This window comes from Stegodyphus dumicola, chromosome 9, assembly GCF_044657685.1.
Source record: "Stegodyphus dumicola isolate Sdum_Otavi_A_Nest chromosome 9, ASM4465768v1".
In the NCBI taxonomy this organism is placed as follows: domain Eukaryota; kingdom Metazoa; phylum Arthropoda; class Arachnida; order Araneae; family Eresidae; genus Stegodyphus; species Stegodyphus dumicola.
Window position 1 is genome coordinate 186,881,250 of NC_140776.1, and position 17,522 is coordinate 186,898,771.

At 35.4% G+C, this 17,522-nt stretch overlaps 1 protein-coding gene and 1 non-coding gene across 2 annotated transcripts in view; both read left to right on the plus strand.

The window, feature by feature from the left end:
* The window catches only part of LOC118189466 (uncharacterized), a 296,336-nt gene that overhangs the window by 168,533 nt on the left and 110,281 nt on the right, over positions 1-17,522 (plus strand). The window lies entirely within an intron of this gene.
* Positions 9,683-9,755, plus strand: TRNAS-CGA (transfer RNA serine (anticodon CGA)). Its single transcript has one exon. It is a non-coding gene; the product is annotated as a tRNA-Ser (tRNA).

Genomic DNA, 17,522 nt, shown 5'->3' on the forward strand with positions numbered 1-17,522 from the left:
ATAGCAGTCCTGTATACAAAATTTCAACGTTCTGAGGCTACTCGTTTTTGAGTTATGCGAGATACGTACATACATACGTTCGTACAGACGCCACGAAAAATTCTCTTCAGAATTAATTTTAAAGCAGTTTTATAATTTTTTTGAAGGAAAAGAGTATTTTATTCTGTCCTTACGTACAGATATCACGCAAAAACATCGTTAAATTGCATTCGATAGCGGTCAAAATGGATATTTTCGTTGAAATATGCTGCCTGAAACTTTTCGCGATTACAATACTTCCTTTTTACTTCGTACAAGAAAGTAAAAATAAAATAATCGGCTCATTTTCTGCGATTCAGCTTTTAAGAAGATTTGAAGTTGCATACCTATTAACATTTAAATAATTGACTGCAATCTATTTATTTTGTAATACGTATGATTATATAATGGAGCTACAAAGGAAACGAAGATTAAAAAGAAGTAGAAAAAATTCGTATAAAAAAAATCTGTAATGTTTTCAGATTTTAAATTACGTCCAAAGGGATTTTTTTTTTTAACATTTTGTGTGTTATATTTATTTTTTAAATATTAAGTTCTTCGCACATACACCATAAAATTCAGTTCACCACCAATATTGCAAAATAGTTTTAAAATGAGCCTATCTTTAGAATTTCTGATACAGAGACTCACGCGTTGGAGATAAAATTGTTTTTTCTGAACAACGTTGACATTGCTCGCTTTGAAATCCTTGAGTTTGTTAATAAAAAATTCGTTAAAATTTTATCAAATAGGAAATCGATAATAAAACAAATCCCAAATTTCAAATTGGGTTTCCACATGCCCATATTCATAGGAGGATTACGTCATTCAAAATTCGATGGCTCTAGGCACCGTTGTTTTATCACAATGCGAGAAACATACATACCTTTATGCAGATTTTTCATTATTTAATTTCTTTAAATATAACACAGGGCGATAATACTTTGTGGCAACAGTTGGAAAAGTGATTCATCATTTGTAGCGAATCGAGGCAAAATCGCAAAACGAAAACAATAGTCCTTCAGGGACAAAGCACCTTTGGACTAATAATAAAGATTTGAATTACTGAGACTTTTAAGTAAATTACGAAAACAAAAATTACAGTTTCACGGAGATATATATATATATGTTGCGGTGAAACACCGAAATCTGGAGAATGTCGACTTTCACCGGTGAATGTCAACATTCACATAGTCTCTTGGTGTATGTCCGAAATATTTTCCAAATACTCTTATTTCTGACTTACACCGGTCAATGTCGACATTCACCATGTGCTAATGGTGAATGTTAAACATATAACAATATTATATTTTCTTCTCCGTTATTCAGTCGCGAATAAACGCACTTGAGACTTCAAATAAGAACTTAAGAACAGGAGAACCTAAAACACACAATATATTCAAAATGAGAAAGGAAAATAATAGAAGTTAAAACCTTACTTAATTATACAGTACGTTCTAAATGAGAAAATAAAATAACAGTAATAAAAAACTTACTAAATTATGTGATTCAAATCTTATTTATTGCAGCAACTTAAAGTATATGGCACTTTATGACCTCTCTTTTCGACTTTCGCCAGAGCATATCTGTGATTGTCGACATACACCGGTGAGGGTCCGAATATACAAGAATGTAGTGAAATATTCGGTCTTTCACCGACGTATTTGGTGAATGTTGATATTCTCCGGTGAAAGTCGACATTCTCCAATTTCGGTCTTTCAGGGTAACATATGTAAACTACAGAAACAGTTATATTTCGATAACTGTTTCTGTATATATAACTGTGTGTAAACAAAAACATATACACATATAATATTCGAAAGAAATAACAAAAATCTGATGTGGGCACCACATGATTTCCTTGTATGGCCTATTAAATTATACACATTTTTTGCTGCATTTCATTTAAACTTTTTTTATCGAATTTTATTAGAGATGTATTTCTCATTTAATTAATTCACTTCTCACTTGCGGCAAAACAAAAATACATAAAAACGCAAAACATTGTCGTTAAAAATTGCAAAATACATAAAAACATGAAACACCAAATACAGTTAAAGGAGTCAAAAAGAAAATTTTTACAATTAAAAATTAGAATTTCTACGCAAATACAAGCAATTCGGCCAGCGGGAGAAAAGGTAGATTTTTCGGTGCAGAAAACCGAAAGTTTATTTTTGGTCGCACTCGACAAAAATGCATTGAAAGTGCAGAAGTTGACTTAATTTACTGTTCTACGAGTTCCAAATGTAAGCAAATGGCGGTTTGTTAGACTTAACTTCCCACTTAAAGTTTTAAATTGTTGATAATTCTACAGCTATTCCATGCAAATTAACTAAAGGCATCGTGTCTGGTCTAAAATCGGCCACAGAGGCCATGAGGTGAGTCCGGGTCTCTACGAATACCAAAAAGCTATTTAGCTGTAATTCCCAAAACTAATCGAATATTGTGTACTGATACTTAAATATCGCTGGAAATACGTGCGGATCAGTGAATTTAGGTTTGTTGATAATATAGAAGAAAATTAAATTATGATATTCTTTTGAAAGTATTTATTTTAAATATATTGTTGCGAAATGCACAGCTGCGGTAAGGTAGCTTCCTCGCAAAGCAGATTTAGGGTTTCCAGAAAAATGGCAAGGGACGGCGGGGTTGCCAGATTTGGTGCGAGATCGCCCATTTGGCGACAAAATATACCACAGATGGAGCGAGAACATTCTAGAACGAATTCTTACCAGTTTTCCCCAGAATATTCTCAACGGCAGGTCAAAAGCTATATAAACCTGCTTTTACGCGGATTAGGAATTTATCGAAAAGAGTATCTTAAAGTGTGTTAAGTTCAATAGTAGTACTTAGAGCCTAGAGTTAGCTTGAGAGCGATCGACCTAGTTGGAGACTGTACTTTAGTGCTTTGTTTCAGTGTGTTTATCGTAGTTTTTCAACGATTGTAACGACTATTTCGAAGACTTGGAATTATCTTGTGTAATACTGACGAATAAATTACGTTTTGGTTTTTCACCAAGTGTTGTCATCAATAACTCCAAATCCATGAACTCTCAGAATGCTACAATATTATAAACATTTCATTTTCTTTAATTAAAAACAAATTAAATTGTATGTTAATCAACTGCCTAATAAAATATAATTTTTAATAAAAGCAAATAAATTGCCATACATTTGATTATGTTCACATATCATAGTATTTGTGTTAGTGATATATTAATATATGCAATTATTAATAAAAATATTTGCTAATTATTTATAAATATAATGATTTTAGAAGATAAAATAAGAACTATTCATTTTTTTTTTTTTTCAAATAATAGTACTGAAAGAATGCGTTTTTGATTTACTCTTTAACTAAGATGTAACTGTAAAATCCGAAATTTCTGCTGCGCTAATAGATGTGTAATAATTACTTCCTAAAATAAGTTTTCTGTAACTTCAACAAACTTCACTGTTAACTATTCCAAAAAATGTACAAATATTTCGCGAAGTTTGCTTAGAATGCAGCGCAGAATTTTAAAGCACAAGAATTTTTTTTGTTTTAAATTCCAGTAGATGGATATCGGAAAATCGTCAACAAGATAAACTTCGCTTGTGGTTTGCGTGCAGAGAATAATTTTCGAATTTCGAGAAAGTTTTGGAAGTTCAAGATTGCGAAAACATATATTTGAATATATATCATCGAATCTGTAAAAAATGTTCTTTAAACAATTATACAGACCTAGGTTTTTATTATGTTCTTCTTTCTTTCTTTAAATTGTATACAATTATACGGATCTAGTTTCTTATTATGTTTTTGTTTTCTCTTCTTTCTTTCTTTAAATTGTATAAGCGAAATCATTTAGCTTGACTGAGATTCAACCGACAACTCATTGATAAGAACTTTATTGTCATAAAATTATCGTTAACGGCTATCATTTAAAAGCACAGTTATGAAAAATGATCATTTCTGTTTTAATACGTATAATGAAGTACTCTTAACAAGAAATAATTCTGTGCAACATTCATGAAATCTGAGTAATGCACACACTATCAACAGCCTCGATCGGCGCACACTTTCTGTATGGGCAAAAGATCACTTCAGAAACCGCTTTTGATGCTGTGCGGTGTCGATCATAAGCAGATGCTGATGCTGTAGAGTAATTAGGTTACTTAAAAGCAAGAGAGGTTGAAAAATGAGCAACGCCTTCGCCGAGACTCGAACCAAGGTCCTATGGAATATGCGCCCAGTGTGCAGACCACCACACCACGAAGGCATGCTAGAAAGGCGAGAGAAATACCTTATAATGCTGCGCAGGTACCCCAAAAAACAATACTTTAATCAAGTCCTTTTTCTTTTACTATCAAATTCTCCCACTCATTCCCGCTTTGTCTTCATTATGGGGAACATTCATAATGGGGAATATTTTCATGGTATTCTGTGGGACCAGTCATCAATGGGGATGGTACCGATCCTTGTAGACCATGCATACCTATATATGTAGATTTTTCCTCGGCGAATGCTGGCATTTTCCAGCACGACAGTGTGATATTTCACACAGCTATAAATGTGCGTAACGAGCTGTAAATATGAGATAACTTCCGAAATACTTAGAATCTCTGCTGAAAATAAATATTTTCATGGCCTGAAGAGCTATTTAAAATCCAGCTTTCAAGATCTGTTCTAACTTATGCTTCGGAAGCTTGGGGGCTGACTTTACTTTGTAAGGATTATGTTAATTTTATTAACAGTTAAATTTTAAGTTAAAGTCCCTTTCCTGTCGATTCTTAACTTCAACTTACCACTTCCGGCCAGAACGTAGTTTTAGAATCACTTCTGAATATTAATGAGGAAGAACGGTATATAATCGATCTGAAATGATTGAAATTTGTATATAGCCGTACATATGTTTATTTAGCGTTTTAGGTATCTGTTTGTATACCTAAATTAATTGTTTTCTGCATCATGTTTCTTTTCCCTTGTGATTTCAAAATTTTTATGATACTACTCCACACGCCTTGCTGTCCATGATCGGATTATTCCTGACTGAGCGATGTATCGGTCGCCTTTCTTTCCTACCTGCCTAGCTACCTTCGGGAATACTACGCCCGGACTGTACCACGTGATGCGCCCTTGTGACATTATTTTATAGAGCCGGACACACTGCACTCTGTGCGGTATTCCGGCAATACAGGAACAGTCAGTCCAGTCAGTCAGTGAAATGAGAGCTGTATAAAATCGCTGTGAAATGAATAATGATTGAAGTTCTACAGTCTTAGGGAGAGAGATACCAGGTATGAATATTCTGGCTGCACGCGTCCGCCTTTTTAAGCTACTCCCTCGTAAGCTATTATTATGCTCGGCCGTACTTCAGGCCCTTGATAGCTTCGCAGTCAATTAGCGTTAAGGGGCCAACTCTTAGAATTTTGATAGCTTTGGCTATATCTCTTTAGCTAAAATTAGTTTAGTTCAATTCTGTGTTTCTTAAGTTCAAGCCCAAGTGTCGGCTTTATTGTACAACTCCAAGACGGAGTTTTTTTAAACTTTAATAATAATAATAGAGGGTTATTTTACCCTTCTATCTTGTTGTTTTCTGTCACACGAACTCAAGCGATTATTCGCTTATCAGTTCTTAAGATTCTTCTTCACTTCCAACAGTAACTTAGAATTACACAGTGGGAAATCCTACAACTTGATAAGGAATCTTTGAGGACTTTTGGGAGAAGGATATTCCATTGCATATCTGGTGGGGTCCGTGTGAATGGACCTTGGAGAATGAGATATAAATTAGAGTTATACAAGATCTATAGAAAATGTGCCGTAATAAAATTCTTCAAGCTACAGAGACTTAAATGGCTGGTCATCTGGCCAGAATGCATAAAGATCGGTGTTGTGACAAAATCTTTCTGGCAAAGCCCATGGGAACCAGGCGTGTATCGATTGTGTTGAAAATGACCTAAACATTATACAGGTCAAAACAGTTGGCAAGGAAAACAGTAGTCAGCTGGAAAAACAGCTGGAAAACAGTTGTCAAAAGCAGAGATGCCTGAAAAAGACTTTTGGAGAAGACTAGGATCCATCTTGGGTTGTCGAGTCAACGAAGAAGAACTGTAAGTAAGTGGTTGAAAGAGTGTGCAAAGACTTTTATTGTATTTATCTGGCTTTCATGTTCCTCACACTTAAACCCGCTTCTGAATCTGTGGAAGAACCTGTTATCGGGATGTTTATTGTATGGATCCTCCGCCATGCCGCTCTCCAGAGCAGTTAACCATATTGCACTCAGCATGGATCTGCATCTCTATGATCACTATCCAAAGCCTTGATGAATCTTCCTCAGCTCATCTAGTTGCTGTTTGCGCCGCACGTGGGGGTTATTCTGGATATTAGCTGGTGGTCACATTATTGTGATTCTATTTTGTTATTTCAAGAAACAATCTTTTCTCGTGTTCCAGAAGGCCAGGAAAACTTAGGGGGGTTCAAATGTTTGGTTTAGATTCTGGAATATGATTATTTTTGAAGAAATTCTAAAGATAAATAGCACAAAAATTGTTCAAGTATAAAAAACAGGCCGTATAACAGATATTTAAAAATAATAGGAAGAAATGTAAAGGTCGGGGTTTTATTCGTGTTCGTGAAAATCCCATAAAATTCGAAAAAATAAGCGTGAAAATCCAAGCTGCAATAAATTTGCTGCTGTAATAATTACTTGAGTGCGAAACTTTATTTATGCATGATAACAGAACGTCAGATTAGAAAATAGAATAAATCCCGTAAAAGTTTGGCTGAGTTGGTCCCCCCCCCTGTCACTCATTTATAACACTTGAACATTTCTGAATTGATTTATTTAGCGAAGAAAACGGAAGTAATAAAATACGAACAATGAAAGACTTAAAGATTGTTATTTTTGCCACTTAAATATTCATAATTTCGCGGATTACAAGGAAAATATTCTAAGCCGCGTATTAACGAAATAACAATAGATGCTCCATTTGGTTAAAACGGAAAAGTGCGACAACAGCGCTCTCTTTTAATGACGTAGGCAACTATGCAGAGAAAGCAACTTTTCGTCTTCTGGGTTAATAATGAGATCTTAAAATTCGGAGAAGCTTCCTGAAGAAGTGCAGAATTCGCAGTTCTGCCTGAGCGTGAGGGCATCATTCAAACATCCAAAATGAAAAGTAATAATTCTCCGTCGGACTTCTGCCGCTGCTGTTTTGGGAGCTGAAACACATATTGCCCTCTCGAAATGTACCAAGAAATGAATTTGCTAAAACTTGCTGACATTTGCATCTCTAGAAGATTCGAAACAGCTTTTCTCAGTACGATGGGATTTGGACGATCAGATGATGTGAAAGAGCGCACAAAAGTGCTGTGCAGGTGAAATATTTAACATCAAAGTCTACAGTTTGATGCAATATTTACTTCCATGTACGCAATTATTTGTAATATGTATATGCGTCTGATATAGTGTCGTGAACATCATCGTTAGTTTAAGCGAAAATAATAAGCGGTTTGTTAAAAATTAGATTAGATGAAAGAGCTTTTAATATATATTACTTTAATACTTTTAAGCACAGTGTAATAGGTTCATTTACAATACGTAACATCCACAAAATAAACGTTACAACTGAATTCGGTCATCCAGTTTCCAACGACGATCTCTCTCTCGTTGCCATTCAGGAACAGAGAAACTTACCTCTCATGGAATTTGATCGTGACGCAGCATATCGCATAACATGCTGTAGCTTAGTTTAATGGAGGATTCTAACCGCAGATTTATTCTGCGTATTACCAGTTTTCGTTATAGAACGCATTTAAATATCTCATATGGGAATAAATTTAATCACTTTGCTGTAGAAGAGTACAAGCTTAAAATTATTTCTTTCGCATGCGAACCAAAAATAATGTATGCGCGGAAATGGCGCGTTGAAGTGGTACGGAGTTCTCTTGAGCAGTAAATAAAATATTTATGCTGGCGTAAATTGCCATTTCTCGCGCGAATTTCGGGCGATATGCATCGCGACACGAACGCTGAACTCGACGATATGCGTATTATTCATGAGGCTCTGGCAAATGGAGTAACTGCTCAAAGGACTACAGAACCGGGCTCTCTACCTCTTTTGAGTAGATTCTCCATTCCTCTGTCCCCAGCCCAATGGGTAAAATGCATATCAGTGAATTTAACCTACGTGTAACGATGCGTACCGCTCAATATTCGCACGGAGAATGACAATTTACGCTAGCAGAACACTTTTATCTACCTTCAACAGCGGCCTGTACCGCCTCCACGCGCCATTTCTGCATCCACATTCCATAACAATATTTGCTTATTTCGATCTTCTCTGTTTATGTATCTCTTATGTACAAAAATGTGAAAAGTGTATACATTTTACTTACGCATAGTGACATACTATGTACAAAAACATACCTGTATACAAAAACATACATAAAAATGTGCATACATTTTGCCACATATCTTGCGATCCTTTCAGAAAGGTGATACTGCCAGGGTGATTAAAACACATAAAATCCTTCATAGACTCTTAAAATAATGGTTGGACCGATACCCTGCAGTGGGTCTCAAGTCATTGTAATATCCTTAACAATGAATGTGCTGACTGGTTGGCCAAAGCTGGCCAACCAGTCAGCACATTCATTGTTACCTCAACCATCTTATTCTTCTGTTCGTACTGAAATAAGGCATAAGATTAACAATGCAGTTAACAATTACTGGACGACTCGGGCTACAGGCATGCCCTGGTGGAAGCTTTTCGTTCATTCTTTCCCCGGGTATTCTCCCCAGACATGTAGCTATTACTAATTTTAGAATCCTGACTTCACATGACTTTTTACGTGGTCACCTTTACCGTATCGATATTTTTCATTCTCCTGACTGCCCTCTGTGTTCGGAGGGGACCATCTTTTACCATGCACTGCTCTTCACGACAAGCACTTCCGCGTGGATAATTATTTCAACCGTGCCGGACTGTACTGGGCTACCAGAAGGAGACTCTAGTCTCTTGACTTTGCCTAGGTGTAGGAGGAGGGGGGAGAACACATTTGGCACATATCTTTGAACCACTTGTAAGTAATCACACTCCTCATATATAGACATTTTAATTTTTTAAAAAAATTATGGGTGAACTCCTCTTTAAGGTGCTGAACTGTAGTAGTGGTTTTCAAATTTTGTCGAATTAGAGAGCCTATATATAATGTAAGAAAAGCCCATGTACAAGCAATGGTGAAATTCTGGTGGCCCGCCCTCTTTTATCTGTGCCTTTATCGTTTGATATTATTTCGCTGTTTAAAATAAGAATATTAATTCCTGTACGTGGAATATTTTCCTGAAGAAAGCACCATTGCTTATTAAAGTGTCAGCTTCAGCGGTCAAAACATGTGAAAGTGACAGTGACAGCACCTTGCTGTTTTATGATAGCCATGTTGCAGACTTAGGAAGCTTGACATAGACTTAGGAAGCCATGTTGCAGACTTAGGAAGTTGACCAGTATATTTATGCGTGGATTATTGCAGTACGTTTCGGAGCATCATTGATGTACTACTTATAAGTAAAAAAATAAGGTCCCAAGTAATGGAACTCCGAACGGCTACGCTACTCATGACGTTTATCTGGAATTGATCCGCAGTAAACGTTATAAGGTATCTCTCCCGCCTTCTCAGCATGCCTTCGTAGTGTAGTGGTCAGCACGCTCGACGCGAATTCGAGAGGCCCGTGGTTCGAGCCCCGCCGAAGGCGTTGCTTATTTTTGATATCTCTTGCTTCCAAATATACCTAATGTCTCTACAACGTGATTTTTAAAAAATATATACCGTATATGCCGGCGTACAATGCGCATCTGTACTTTCAAATTAAAAAAAAAAATTGAGGTATATTCGCCATATATCGCGCATCCTTTTCGTTACGAAGAACCCTGAAAGGTACATGTGCGATAGTCGTTCATTCAAAGTTTTTTCTCAAGCTTTCGACTAATGGTATACAGAATTGAAAAGCGATAGGAGGAACAATATGAGTGTGTGGTGGTGGCGGTGGTGGGGAATGTTTGAGGGAGTAAATAATTCTGAAAAAGAGTAATTCTGAAAAAGAGGGTGGGTTCTATTCAACGCAGATGTGCACTCTCGTGCACGAATTAGTTCTGTTTCCGCGATTCCTCTTTCCGCGTTTTTCAAGATTCTTCCTGTTTCCGCGGAATGGGAGAGTACGGCCCCCTTCTCCCACAGCTCCTCAGGGGATGTCACGATAAGTCATTAAGAAGAGCTGGGCAGTTTCTTTGTGAATAAGTTAGCCTTCGTTTAAGTTTAGGCTGCTCTCGAAATCTTTAATTTCATTCTATTTATAATTGTGCTACAATATTAGCTGTAATTTTCATATCTTATGTTAACCAATATGGATGTTTTAGGCAGTACTGAAACTAAAATGAAAAAAATCTTTAGCCCTTTATAAAAGTTATCAACATCGAATTCGGAATAGAAATAAGAAAAATGTGCAGCTTATTAGATTTGCATAAATGAAAGAATTAAAAGCTGCAAAGGAGCAATTAAAACCAAAGCTGAAGTCGTTTTAAAAGAACGAACGTCATTTTAGAATATCGTTTTAGAACGAATATTTGTTCTGAAGGATTTTATTATAACTCACCTTTATGCAGAATTTTGGGAATATTTTTTAATTTGGGAAACTATTTTTTAGTTCATTACCAAAATCGTCGCAGAGTTTGACTATCTTTCTCTCCTTTTAAATACAGTATTAGCTTCATTCATGTATCGTAAATACTGGGATCGTAAATACTTCTCGACTTATTTGTTTTAAGAATTCTTTTTTCTAAACCTATAATTTTTTTGTTCTTCTACATTTCGCAGGCCAAGGTCCACTCGCCACCCCCCCACATGAAACCCTTTTGAGAAGAGGGTAATGAAGATTGATGATTTCGCGGAAACAGGAACGTTTTTGACAACCATGGAAACAGGAAGACACCCTTGTGCACCCTAGAAACCCTAGAATAACATAAGAATGTTATTCCCTAATAATAACATAAGAATGTTATTCTAGGGTTTTGAGGAAAAGGGGGAAATAATTTGGGATGCGAACATACTTCCGACCCGAATGAATTCGTGGAATTAGAAGAAATTAGGTATTTTTTTATCTTTCTATAGTCATTTTCTATGGTCATTTTTTATCTTTCTATAGTCATTTTCTATAGTCTTTTTTATCTTTCTATAGTCATTTTTTATCTTTCTATAGTCACTTTGACTAAATTTCTATAGTCATCTTTATTTTTTATCTTTCTATAGTCATTTCTATAGTCATTTTTGCCGTCATTCTGAAGTGAGCATTTATGGCTTTAGTAAATCGCATTTGCTATAGTTGAAATATAGTTGATCCAGTGTTCCTTTTCGTAGTAAATATAGCTCCTGCGAAACGAATTGGATTGGATTGGATTCAATTCGTTTCGCAGGAGGAAAAGCAAAGCACACGAGGGCTATCTGCCTAAAGAGAGGGATGCCTTCGTGGAGGACTTTCTAAGGGAAACTGGCTCGTATGCACGTTACACACGGAGAAAACGACGAAAACGCCCATGCAGTCAGCCCGTTCGCGGGATTCGAACCTCGGACCGAACTACCAGTGTTCAGGGTCTTTACCGCTCGTCCACTGGTGGGCTCCCTGCGAAACGAAACAAACCCAGTGCTGGCTGCGAAAGAAATTAGGATGCAGCAAGGATGTTTGGTACTGGTGAAGGCTGCTTACGTGAGTGGAAGAAAACTGAAATCACAATAATTACTATGGCAAAAAATAGATGTGCTTTGCTGAAAGGAGTAACGAAATGGCCTATAGCAGAAGAAAGTGTTGCAAAGTCGGTTCTAGAAAATCACCAGTAACGGCATTTAGGTACATGCAGAAATCAACTTTTTGTATCCTGACCTTTTCATTATTTTAAAATTTATCATTTTTACATCCAACGTATAAAACGAGCCCATAAATTTCGGTTTCGTTTCTTGTATTAAAGGTGCGCGTTCTGCGACGGAATGTTTGGTACATTTTTCATAAACATTACTGTGTTTGAAAGTTAACATTATATCAAGAATAACACTAGGTATATTTCTAGAACCTGTGCTTTTTAATGTCCTGCCAGCTTCTTTAGTAATGAATAAAAAGTGAAGTTTCAGATAACCATAAAAGGCAAAAGGCACTTTGGCCTTGCGCTACAGGTGGTAATGGGACTAGCTTTTCATTTCGAAGTCATACTTTTGTTCATTAGGCAAAGAAACATTGATTTTTCGGCTGTCGCGAGCTTTGCGGCTAATCTTTCGTCCCACCTGTATCCTGCCTGCACCTCTTGAGATGATTTCGGAGCTGCATTTCCTCCCCGCCTTGGCGCACATGCGCTCTTCGCCAAAGCTCGTTAGGCGAGCTTCCCATTCACGGATGGGTTCTCGTAATTGGCCGTGAATCGCATTTGCAGTTTTTTTCTTTTCTTTTCTCCGCTTCTCGTAAAAGCGTAATTAAAAACTGTTTTTTTTTTTTTTTATTTCAGTGTCTGATGCACTAAATTGAGATAATAAGTCTCATAAATGGAAAGATCATGCATTCTGCAATGGAGACAAGAGAAAGAGCGGGAGAAAAACAGAAATAGGAGTACAGTTGAATTTATTATTTCTAACCCAAATCGCGAAACGTTAAATTCTAGAGATATTTTAACAAGTTTCAGTCAGTCACGTTAAGACGTGAATATTGAGAAAGTGCACATTGTGTCCGGCTCAGTAAAAAGTACTGCGGTAAAAGCAATTCAAGAAAAAATATATCAAATGAAATTCCCAGAAGAGAAAAATAATTAGGTTTGAAAAACCAGAATCATAATGCATCGGAATATAAAATGAAAGTTATAATACAGATAAAACGGATACTATACAAACAAGAGTGTCTAAAGAGACAGAAAGATAATTATATGCGTTCATTTGTATACGTGCATATATCCAAGGGGAGGGAGGGGAGAAAAGAAAGAAAGAAGAAAGGGAAATATAAAAATGATTATTTTAGGTCGCATCTGAAATAATTATCATTTTTACTTCCTTGAACGAAGCAAAAAGGAAGTATTGTAATCGCGAAAAGTTTCAGGCAGCATATTTCAACGAAAATATCCATTTTGACCGCTATCGAATGCAATTTAACGATGTTTTTGCGTGATATCTGTACGTAAGGACAGAATAAAATACTCTTTTCCTTCAAAATTTATAAAACTGCTTTAAAATGAATTCTGAAGAGAATTTTTCGTGGCATCTGTACGAACGTACGAGATGTACGTATCTCGCATAACTCAAAAACGACTAGCCTCAGAACGTTGAAATTTTGTATATAGGACTGCTATAACAAGTAATGTGCACCTCGTATTTTGGTTGCAATCGGCCGCACCAAACGTATATAAATATATTTATATATAAATCCACTCTGTTACCCGGCTCAGAGACCTCAGTCTTTTCACTCTTATATGTTTGTAAATTGTACATTTTTTGCTTTAAAAAGATTGTATTATGTAGTTTTTATCTTCCGGTTAAGGTTTTTATGCGTTTAGTAAATCTGTATGCAATATTTTTAGAATTATCAACAATTTTAAAGTTGTCTAAGTGCCGCTAAACCTTTTTTTTTATGGCAGCCATTGATGTTTACATTTCAAACAGGATACTAGTGGATTTGTGGCCAATCTAGAGAAACTTAGCTTCGCAACAACAAAGATAACGCATTCATTTATTATTGCCAGTTAAATCATGCTTAATTCTTTCTGGAATTGTTTCGAGGAAATAAGTGTTTAAGATTTACTTCGTAATTTTTAATATAGATATTTTGAGTTTTTATGTATTTTTGCCTTGTCGCGAAGTGAGAACTGAATTAATTGAATGAGAAATACTCAATCGTCGGTGAAAAACTGTTTCTTTTTTGTTTTGTTTGCTTAATTTCTTTTATACATCGTTCTAGCTTTATTATAGTATTTGAATAGAACATGTGGCAACGTTTAGATAATTCTGTTTTTTAAATGATATAAATTTTGTGCATTCTGAGTTATAATATGAACGAAATATAATACTGTTAATAAACCTAGCACCAGAGTGTCGCCATGGTAAACAAAGTGAATTTTAAAGAATGCATTTATTCTATTGTGGTTTATGCACTGTCGGCGAAGTAGATTTAATTCAATCCAATAATTTTAAACGAAATGCAAGAAAAAAATGCGTATAATTTAATATTCCGTACAAGGAAGTCATGTGGTGTACACATCAGATTTTTCTTTTTGTAGTGGTTGCAATGGTACTGTAACTACAGTTTGGAATTAAAAACTTCCAGAATATTCTATTTTTATAAAAAATCGACTGCAAAAGGAATAATATTCACACACATTCATTCAATCCTGAAATGTTTTAGCCCAAAGGGGCAATTTGCCGAGAAGGGTTATTAATTTCGTTTTCGCATTTTGCATTTGCTCACTATAAACGGAGTTTCACTTTTCAGATTTTTCCCACCAAATATTGTTGCCCTGTATTACATTTAAGTAAATTAAATAAGGAATAACCCGCATGAATGTGTATATGTTCCTCTCTCTGTGAAAAAAACAACGGTACCTAGAGACATCAAATTTTGAATAATGTAAACCTCCACTCGAATATGGACGTCTGGAAGCCCGAATTTGGAATTTGTTTTATTATCGATATCATATTTTGTAAAACTTTAACGAATTTGTGATTAACAAAACGATTTCAAAGCGAGCAATGGCAACACTGTACGAAAAGAAAACCTTCCGTATCTTCTCCCGGATTCGAACCCACTCACTTTGGTATGGTAGTCAGACTCACTAACCCGGTTTGAGTGGTGCCAAAGTATATGATTTGTATGTTTACCCAGTTACAAAGCTAGGTGTTCAGTAAAGCAAAATGCATTTATTCAGGAAATAAATATGTTACCGACTGCACCACAGTTCCATACGGCATAAGGATCTTCTGTGGCTCATTCTGCTTGGTTCTGTTTAGTCTCAACTACGACACGAATTATGCTTCCCTTTCCCTTATCGTTAAATTTCTAATCTTTACCGATTATTCCATTTTCATTCTTCTATTATGCAATGCGTTGTGTAATTTGATGTCTTTATACATGCTAAAAGCCAGTTACCTTGTATAAAGAAAGTAGGTTTTAATGTCCTGTTGTATTTAAGCATTCCTCAGCCATCAGCTAGTAGTTGCGCTGATTTGCTTTGTGAGGACCTGTCCATTTTAATCAACTTTATTCTGTTATTGTATTGTATTTTGTTAATTTTTTATGTTATTAAAGTCTAATGTTCATTTTACGTTGGTTTACAATAAGAAAACGTTTTGGTTTTATGTTGAATGCAAAAGTTTCGACAAAAAGACTTTGAAGGCAAGGATTTGAAGCAAGTTTACATTATGATTTCAAGCAAAGATTTTTAAGAATTGTGAACTTTTCTAATTATTTCTCGCAAACTCTTAAAATTGTGCCGAAATTTTCATTAGAACTCTAAAATTTATATTTATTGATCAAAAAGGTTATATTCAAAATTTAGATAAAAATTTTATGAATTTTCTCCCTCTCCAAATTGTATTTTTCTTGTTTCGTCAACGCTCTAATGCTTTCTTCTGAGAAAGTTTTTCTATCGCTAAGCCTTTTTCCTTTGAAGGGGGGATATGAAAAATTAAAATATACATATATATATGTATGTAATAATAAAATTCCATAGTCGTAAATACACTTGAAATTCTAACTGTATGTTCTTTTCATTTTTTAATGGCGACCGTCTCTTATTTGAAAGTACGTGGAATTAAATTCACAGCCCCGTAGTCAAGTTGTTTTTCCCGCCTTTTCTACACGTACAGTTATAGAATGTTCTGGAAATATTTAAAGCGAACTGGATTGGCTGACGAGGATGACGTCATTTCTTGGAAGCTCCGCCTTTCCAGAGGCTATAAAAGGACTCGCAAAGGAATATCGGCGTCTTTTCTTTAATGTAACGATGCAGTAAACTTCATACAAAAAGTTATTAGTAATATTTTTTTATTTACTCCGGATATGTGATTTTGTAACTGCTATATCTCCTAACAAATAATAAATGGATCCTGTTTTTTAAACTTATAGTCTGATAATTTAAGCTACGACTACATCTATATTTCTTCACCAATCTATTTATTCCGGACAAAAGCCTGTACATCACATATATATATTAAACTAAAAATTACTAACTTTATTTTGGCTGTGTCCCCTTCCTGATTTAAAAATACTAATATATGAATCTAAAGTGCGTCATTTGAAAATTAATCTGTTTCTTATGTATGTAATCATGCTGCAATATTGTGAACTTTTAGCTTACCAGATTAAAGAAATTTTTCTCGATAAATTCCGTGCTACTATTGCGAAAGCCCGTTTTTCTTCCCTTGGCTTGCTACTGGCAACGCGTGGTTTCTCGCTCTGCTTTTTTTATTGTTTCACGACATACAAGAGACACGAAATTGTCGGGTGAATCTGGCTCCCAAAATGATGAGTAATATAGAAATGTGTAAAGAAGAATTAAATGTTGAGGAATAAATTGTGTCGTGTTAATTTTTGTCACGACTGCTGGTTTTTCTTCGTTGTACATCTCAGCAATTTTACCTTAATTGCGCAGTAAAGCCTCTCTAAATTATTTCAACGCAAAGAACCATTGCAACTATTTTCCAAATCATACCGCCCGAAAGCGGCAGAGGGATAAAATCGCCGAACACTGGTAGTTTCGACCTAGATTCGATTCCAGGCGAACAGGCTGGCTGCGGGGTTTTTTTCCTTGTGTAACGTGCATAGAACCTGTTTGCCTTAGAAAGTCCCCCATGAAAGCATCGCTTCCCTTAGGCAGATATCCCGAGTGTGCTTTGCGATAATCTACCAAATCAAACCGTCCCATCCCATTACATACATATATTTTCCCGTTATTTAAGCCTAATTTTTAAAAACTTTCGAAAACCATACATTTATTTTAGGAATTAGACGAATCTGCATGCTCACAAATAAATGATATAAATAATAAATAATCTGTAATTATTACGTTTTTATACAGTGGCAACATAGTAATTATGCGGTGTAAGTTTTACTAGAAAATAAATGTCTGTTGAAAGAAGGCCATACTATCGATTAGGTGTCCGAACGTGAACGGTGAGTTTGGGAGACGACCACTGAATAAGAGAAATAAAGTGGTTTTCAACTGGATTGAAGAATCTTCCAGAGGTATTCATTTCAAATGTTGCATTCGTAAACGAGAGTTTTGCCCAATCATAAATATTCATCTTTTTTTTTAATTATTAAAGACAATAATTCAGATAAATGATTAAACGCAACGTATTGCATATGAAATAAAAAAATTGGTAATAAAACCGTTGAAAAAAGCATTATTTTGCTTATAAAGTTTTAATAATGAAGTTGCTAAAATGTATGTTAAAAACTAAAGAAAAAAAATCTGATGTGTACACCACATGACTTCCTTGT